This window comes from Silene latifolia, chromosome Y, assembly GCF_048544455.1.
Source record: "Silene latifolia isolate original U9 population chromosome Y, ASM4854445v1, whole genome shotgun sequence".
In the NCBI taxonomy this organism is placed as follows: Eukaryota; Viridiplantae; Streptophyta; class Magnoliopsida; order Caryophyllales; family Caryophyllaceae; genus Silene; species Silene latifolia.
The window spans coordinates 202,311,140-202,320,154 of record NC_133538.1 but is presented as its reverse complement, the minus strand read 5'-3'; positions in this window follow the sequence as shown (position 1 = coordinate 202,320,154).

The following is a 9,015-nucleotide window of genomic DNA, read 5'->3' as shown; positions in this document are numbered from 1 at the left end:
TTGAATCTGCTTGCGTCGGTCTCAAGCGAACTCTTGTTGGGGAGTATATTGACGATTAGGAACATCTTGATCGCCATGGAAGAAATCTTGAGTGAGCAATACTGCAAAATCTTTCTTTGCTGGGACAAATATTTTGACGACTAGGAACATCTTGATCGTCATGGAAGAAATCTTGAGTGAGCAATACTGCAAAATACTGCTGCGCTGGGGAGAATGAAGACTTGGGTGAAGCCCCCAGTCGGAGCGAGCACTTTACCTGCATGGTTAGTAGCCACACAAGAATGCAATCTAGTATATGCACGTAAGCGGTTATCACATGGACCTCGAATAAGGAAACACATAGGTTTTGCAAAAGTTGTTTCTTTATAAAAGTTGTTTAAAACTTGTTCAAAGAAGTTTGTCGTTTGTAATGCGCTATGCATATTCAATGGGCTTTAGACACGTGACTGACGTGACGTAGACCTTATGCGGACGTGAAAATATAGACTTAGGTTGGACTGACGCGACACTAACTTAGATTTGACGCGACACAAGGATGACTTTGACAGACTTTGCTTAAGCATGCGCAACCCCTAGCCAAGTGTGGGTGACAATGCATATCGGTTCCAAAAGTATAAGAATTGCAAGAATGATGAAGGCGTATAAAGGCAAGGCATGAGCCATGGACTATCTTTCTACTAGGACTTCTTTCGCCACCGTTTCTTTGTAAAGAGACCCTTGAGGCATGATAACTTGGAGAATCGATCTAAGACCTTTGTCATTGTCCGGACCGAGTACTAGCTATACATAAAGGAATAAAGGGAGGGTGGCATCTTGGAAGAGAAGCCCCCAGGATGAGAAGATGACTCTGGACTTTGGTAAAAAAAAGAGACTGGGCGACAATAAGGAGTCCCCAGTATAGAGGTGTTGGTTGTGGAAGGGATGTCAATTGAGGTTGGAAAGTTGAAATAGAGGTTGAAAGTTGATGGTTGAGGTGGTTGATAATTGAGATTGAAAGTTGGAAGTGGGGATGGTTGTGTCCTTGAGGACTGCCTACGTATTCACGTGAAGTGAAATCAAACCAGATCGTAGTTCTGATGTTTGGTTAATTTTGTTTGGGTGTTGTGGTTGTATCCTTCTTGTGTAAGAAAGGACTGCCTACGTATCCACCTGAAAAGGTGCAATCAAACCATGCTCGTAGTTCAAGTGTGTGCCTAAGCTATGTTGTTAGGGCCTTAAAGTGCATGGGTCACAAGGGTATTTTCCTTTGGTGACTCGAAGAATCGATTTGAGATAACCCCCTCTGATCATAGACCAAAGAAGTATAATTAAATTTGTAAAAATTTCCTTGTCATGTGAGCACACATAGAAGTGGACCCTAAGGATGAATATGGGTATGTCCCGTTCTGGTAGCAAAGTATTTGAATACTCCGTGTCAGGTCAAGGTGAAACTGGATTGGATATTTGGAATGTAGAGCTCGGTAATAAGAGGCTTTGATGAACAAATCTCTGGAGCTTGATTTTGTGGAGTTAAGGCTTGATGGGATTATGGCTTGTAATATGGCTTGGAAATGGAGTCTCTTGGCCGATGTGGCAGCACATAAAGGTAGGTTAAAATGGCGTGGGATCAAGTTTCCATGTCTTGGCCCTAAAGGATGGGTATACTTGACGAGCTTGAGAAGATTCTCAAAATTCCTAACTATCTCCCTGTAACGGTCTCGAGAAGGACTTAGGGTGTGTGATGTGTGAAAGGCTAAGTGAGGGTGCTAGATGACCATCTTGATTGATGTCTTGATTCTATATAGACTTCAGTAGTATTCTGTATAGCATTTGATCATAGGCTTGTTCTTGATTTAGATTTGGATTCTTGGTCTAGAACTTATCTTGGCTTTTGCTCAAATTATTGATTTAGGTTCTTTGAGGATAACTTTGACTTTGGATATTGACATGGCGGATTGAGCCTTCTTATTTTGACTCTTTTGTCTTGGGCTATAGGCATAACTACGGCTTTGGATATTGATCTTGGTCATTTCTCATGATTGAGCCTTTTGTCTTTCATCATGGCTCGTATTGTCTTGGATGGACTTGGGTCAGACTAGCACCTTTTGATGTGAAACGGGTTGGTCTTTAGTAACACGGGTTGTTTATTGTGGGAAATGGGCTTGCCTTCCGTCATGGATCGTTAACAAGGGAGATGGTCTGGATTCGTCCTAGAATCTCTTAAGATATGCTCGTCCTAAACTGGGGTTATATTGTGGTTTCTATTGCCAGACATGGAATAGGTAAAGAAAAAAAATGAACACGGAGTTTTGGGTCCTCTACAACTTGGAATGGAACATCATCTAAGTGTACTCACATTGACTCGGCATGTGTTGTTGTTCATTTTAAAAACTGTCTCAAACCAATTCTTGTTGTCACAGGAAAAGGGTAGAGGAAGAGATATGATAGAATATGTGGATTGAAAAGTGCGCTTTTATTGAAATGAATATATTTAACATAGACTCGAGAAGACATGTGACTCGTGGGACAGCCCCCAGGTTGTCACTAGGAATGAAAATAGAGAAAGATACTAGAACAAATATGAGATAGAAAGTCTAAAACTCGGACTCGGACTCGGACTTTGACGCGATCTTAGACATAGACTCGTAATCATCGGCCCATGCTTGAACATTTTCTCTTCCAGCAACTGGCTTTGGCATCTGACCTTGAGCATTCACCCATTTGAGCACCTCGTCCTCATCATTGGGAACACTGAAAGGATAATAGTCAAGAAGAGTTTCTTGATAATTGGTATATCCATGAGGATTGCCTAAGTTACCTTGTGGGCTAAAGTTTGAGAGGGACAACTTCCCGTTTTCGATCATATCTTGAATGACATTTTTTAATTTGTAACATTTCTCTGTATCATGCCCTTTGCCTCTATGGTATTCGCAGTATGAGTTCTCGTCCCAGAACTTGGATTTCCTTTCGGGTTCGGGAGTAGGTCCAATAGGCTTCAACATTCGTTGTTCCATGAGTCTCTGAAAGGCATCGGCGTATCTAATACCAATGTTGGTAAATTTCCTAGGAGGTGTGCCCTTATTTTCGGAAGCCTTTGTAAATGACCTTGGAGGGTTGTTAGGTTTCTTTGACGAAAGATCCATGAGGATGCCTTTATTGGTTTTGGTTCCTCGATGATAAGAACTAGGAATAGATTGTCCATTTGTTGCTTTCTCCTTGGGATTGTCAAGTTGAGGGTTTGTCTGGATATTTTTCATCTTGAGAAGTTGGACATCAAGCTTCTTACCCATTTCGGCGAACTGGTTCTCTATGTTGGCAAGTCGAGAGCTTAGAATATCAATGGCTCCTTCTATTTTGGAAAATTTGTTGTTGAAGGCCATGGAAAGCATGAGCATTCCATTTTGGATATCTTCGTCTTCGAGGACATTGATCTCTTCGTCATCATGATGATCGAGGAGAAGAGAACAGTTTAGAGATGATTCTTCACGGTCATGTTTAATGATGTTGGACCCAAGAGGGTCGGTCTTCTTCGATTTCTTGGCGGAAGGTGGCACAGGAAGCTTGCCATCCTCGATCATATCCTGAATAATATGCTTTAGACAAAAGCATTCCTCCGTATCGTGTCCCCTACCTTGATGGTACTGATAATATGAATTGCCCTTCCATCTAGGCAGTATCTTTTCAGGGTCTGGGGTTGGACCGATTGGATGAAGTTTTCCCTGGGAAACCAGTCTTCGTAGAGCTACTTCATATGTGGTTCCGAGGTCATGGAATTCCCTATGAGCTCGTCCCGGCCTTCTGGGTGGAGTTTGCAAGAGGTTAACTCCCTTGTCTTCATTGACCTTTTTAGATGGGTTAGTTGTGTTGAAGCTATGCCCTGGCCTTGGGGTATGAGAAGATGGTAAAGGTTTCATCATATCTATCTTGTCTTCCATATTGATGACACGAGCGCTCAAGTCTTCGATGGTGGCCCGAAGCTTAATGATTACAGCACTTAGTCCCTTGACGTCGACAGATAAACGCTCTTGAACACTTTCATTGGAAATTGCAGAATTCCTACCGAGACGAAAATGATGCGCATTACAACTTGATTTGACATGGGATCACGTATACTAGAGCAAACAACAAAGGAAGGGATAAGATGACAAATCTAGACTTGACTTGTGAATTCATGAAATGTCGTGAGCGACTTTTCGTGTTTGGATTCACGGTGTTTGACCTTGACCTTTAGACTCGAGTGTTGACTTTTGACAGAGTGACCCTAATATGATTGACTTTATTGACGGGATTGATGACACATGTTGACTCTGGACTCGAGGTTTGCTTATAGGTGTTAAGAAGACTTGTAGTTTAGACTCAAATACGAAGCCCATTGAGACTCGTGTGTTGAGCCTCGAAACGTGTGACTCGATGTGTCGAAAATGCTTAGATCCTAACTAAATTGGGGTAGGGAGTCCAAAATGACGGCGTGACGCCTTAGGACTTGACTTGAGTTTGAAAAGACCCAAAATGTAAAGGAAGACGAGTTCATGACTCGACGGAGTTCCGACTAGGACATAGTCGGTTTGAACTTTGACTCTAACTTAGCCCAATTGAATTTACATATTTACATTTACATGTTGGAAAATATTTTGAATAAAACGTTTTTGTTTTTTTTTTTTTTTGGATTTTTTTTTTGTTTTTTTTTTTGTTTTTTTTTTTTTTTAAAACGTTTTTTTTTTTAAACGTTTTTTTTTTTTTTTTTTTTTTTTTTTTTTTTTTTGAAATGGGTTTTAGGCCCGACGTTTGACTCGACATATGGACAGAGTTTAGGCTTATTTTGCGCTATTTTGAAAATATTTACATTTTGAAAAGGATTTTATTTTACAAAATGGTTTTGTTTACAAAATGGTGATCACATATGATACAAGCATTCAAACAGGCATTATAACGGGATTTTGAGTGCATTTAAAAGGGTTTTAGTTTAAAGGGTGGGTTGCCATACCGAACAATCAAACCCGAAGTCTGTGGAGAGGCTCGTACCAAACAAGAGTAAGGCCGATTCCTAGTCCATTTCCTCAAGTAGTGAAAGTCCTTGATACAAACAAGAGTAAGCATCATGGTATGGATGACGTCAATCGCTATCCATCCTTAGGCCCAAATAAGAATTAGGACCGTTTAGACGGGACGATTGGTCGAATGGGTTGGGTTGGGCCTAGGAAGGCCGAATAAAACGGTCTAGGAAGACCGAGTTATGAAAACCGACAATTGTCTTGTACAAATTATTCCCTAACCTTGTTCAAGTTTCACCCTTGCTACACGTAAGTGTATTATCCCAGTGAGTCGCCAAAGCGTGGACGGGGCCGCCCACGGGGCGCTTGGTGAAAACGAAACAAGCGTTTGCATTTTGTATGGAGTCGCCACCAATTTTTATGGGAAATTGGAACCGTTCGAATACCTCGTGTCATGTCAAGACACAAAGTAGTGACATGAACACTAAGCAATCGTTACCCTTAGCATTCTATGTCTAGAATGACTCTCGTGGATGCCAATGAACACGGGTGCTCACGGAGATCTGGAGTAAGGGGTGAGGGTACGTATTAGGAAGCTCTTTTGATCGAACACCTAATCCCGCCCGCCTCGATAGCGGCCTCTACTAATGATTAGGGAAGTTGTCTATACTCGATATATCGTCGGCTATAATGCATGCAATGCAACATCCAAGTTTTAATCCTAGCATGTGAAGATTAGACTAAGTCGGTAACACGTAATTAGCATACAATTGGGTCGAAGTAGGATTTAATGTTGATTTACATGTGGAAGCATACAAGCAAAGAAAGAAATACAATAACTATGAATTACAATAAATATAAATTACAATAATTACATTGGATTAGGCGATTTATGACGAAAATACCTTTAAAACGGATAATTTGAGAAAAGAATAAAAGAATAAAATAAACGAACAGGAATTAGCGTGATAATACGATTAATATTCAATTATACGTAAGCTTAATAAACTAGGTCAAGGCGAAAGGAGTTCGAGGCGAGCTCAACCTGAACAGAGCAGTAAGAGATCTGCGCCCTTTGGAAGAAAGCGCGGCGATTCTTTGCGTCTGTTCAAAGGTGAGTTAAGGCGTGAAGCGAATGAAAGTCGTTAATATCAATTGTTATTTTTAAGGATTAATTACGATATATGACTCGGATGAAAGTGATTAGCATGTTATTTACATATGAATGAGGTCATGAAAGGGATAAAACATGGATGAGATGGAATTAAACGAATTAATTACATGATTAAAAGATTGATTAACAAATCAATAAACTAATTAAGCTAAACAGGTTACTAATGACGAATATATGATGGATAAACAGATGCAAATATATCAACGGCCAATTCCGGAGATTCAATATGGGTAAATCGAACCTCTAAAACCCGAATTTGATTTTAATGACGAAAACCCGCAAATATTGGATTATAAGGGATTTAAGTCGGATTTATGAACTAAACATGTGAATGATGATGAATAATATACATGTGGAATTATTATGATGCTAAGACAAAGAATTAACAGACGAACAAGCAAAAGAAAGATTTTGAGCACGGATTACAGAAGACAAACGAAGAAGAAAGGAAGCAGGAACTGCGGCAGCCTCGTGAAGAGGCGCAGCAGGAACGGCGCTCCTTCGAAGAGGCGCAGCGATTCTTTGCGTCCTTTCTCGACGGTTACTTTACTAAAATCCGCAAAAACGAGTTTTATCAAGGGGTTTTAGAAATCGGTTTTAATGGTACTTTCGACGTAAACCTTACAATTGATGATACAAAAAGTAAAATACAATAAATAAAAGGAGAGATTTACACCCTTAGACTTACATGTTGACGAAACGAGAAGGACTAAGATATCGATTAGTGATGCTCGACGCGAATGCAAAGAGAGTGCCCTCGTAAGAGGACAACGATTGATTAATTAAGTTGATTGAGTGTAGTTGGTCAAATTGGTCGGTCATGCAACGGAGAGGCTGGTACCCGGAAAGATCCGAGCTTACGTGGTCGAAAGTTCAAGCACGTAGGCGCCAATAAGTAAGAACAAAGTCTAGAATGCAAAGGGAGAAGAGAAGGGCGGACACTCGCGTGAGAAATATGAGGAACGAAGGCTCCTATTTATACTAATCACACGACGGAATTATGGTAAGACTAGGACACGGAAAGAAAGATCCGGAAATAACCGACTTAGGTTAAAACACGGAAACTTGGACAAAAAGAAAGCCCCGGGAAAAGGCGCAGCAGATGCTGCGTCCCTTGGAAGAGGCGCAGCACTTGTTGCGTCCTTTCCCGGGTAGGTTCCTCTGCGCGTAGAAAACGCGTTTGACAGCCTGTCGTATTTTAGGCATAACTTTCTGTACAAGACTCGGATTAAGGTGATTTCGGTGGCGTTGGAAAGCTAAGAAAGAGATCTAGAACTTTCTGTGAAATACGCCTGACCCAAAAAACTTGTTATGACCTCGTAAAACGGGCCTAAAGCTCGGGTTGTCATTTTAACTAAATGAAATGCACATTTTGTAATGTAAACTTTTAGTTTAGCCTAATGAAGTGATATGGGACTCGAAATGAGATATAATCTCAACATTTTATGACATCCTAACCTTAGGTAGACAAGCACATTGCTTTGACTCGGGATTTGACGGTTTTAGGAAATGAAGACGGTTTTTTGACCCAGACTCCAAATGTACTCTAACTACTGTCAAAACGACCGTATCGGCGCGTAGATGACAACTAAGAGGTAGACATTAGTGTTTGAGCAATCACTTGACGATAATCTTACGAACTGTCACAAATCATTCCGCGTAGCAAACATGCGGCCCAATCATCACCGGGTGGTTTGCGGGAGGTGCAGAAATGAGGTATCTACACCTATATTCAATTTTCAATATTTCCTAAATTTCAAAAAATAGTGTTAAATTAAAAAAAGGCAATATATTATCAAATCAACCAAAATTTAAGATTTAAATTTGAAACTCTATATTATGGGAAACAAATGAAATATTTTAGGAAAATGACGAAATCTAGGCCATTGATAAGGAAACGAGATAGGAAATTATAATATTTCACACAATAAATCTAACTATAATATATAATGAATTGTAATTGCATAATAGACGTGCTGATACCCCTTGCTTACTTGGTTACGAGTCACTTTGCAAGCATAATACCACATCTAAGATGGCCCTAGTTCGAACCACAATAGCAACACCCTTTTTTTTCCCTTTTACGTTTTCTTTCCGTTTTACATAAGGTCCCTAGTTCGAGACTCAGTAGCAACACTTTTATTTTTGCTTTCAGTTAGGGTTCATCAACTTTTTTTGCTTTCATACTATTATTTTATTTTTTCCGTCTGTTTTTCCATTCTCAATTCGGTTTTCCTGATTTATAATTTCAACAAATGAAATACAATAATTGAAATAAAACCATGAAATTAATAACAAAATTATTTCATTAAAATAAAAAGATTACAACTAACATAAAACGAAAATGCAAAACGTGGAAATACTGAAATTGAAATTCGAAAACCTAACATAACAATCTAAATTTAATAATAATTGGAATACTAATTGCCGAAATTAATGCGCCTCATAACATTTCCATATAGGGCATAACGTCCCCTAGACCTCCATTCTGGATGCGTTGGAGGAGGGGTTCTTAGAACTTCAACGTTATCTCCATCTTCAACCCGAACAATTGAAAAGTCAGTAACAGGCATCGGGAGGTATTCACGATCACCCACTTGACGCCACTTCAATTGTTCATCCGGTAGTGACCTTGAATATTTTGCATTGAATTCTTCCTCATAAATGTACCACACGTTCTTTAGATTATAAGGGGAACGGGACATAGATTTTTCTATGACTTTAGGATCAACCGAGTCCAACATTGCCCTAATAAAAAACCGTGTTTCCATAGTGTCGGTTGTGTGAATTTTTCGCTCAATGGCAAGCTCTCTTGTTAGGTTAGCAATCTCATTAGCTTGATTAGCCATGGGAATTTGTATAGCAATGAAA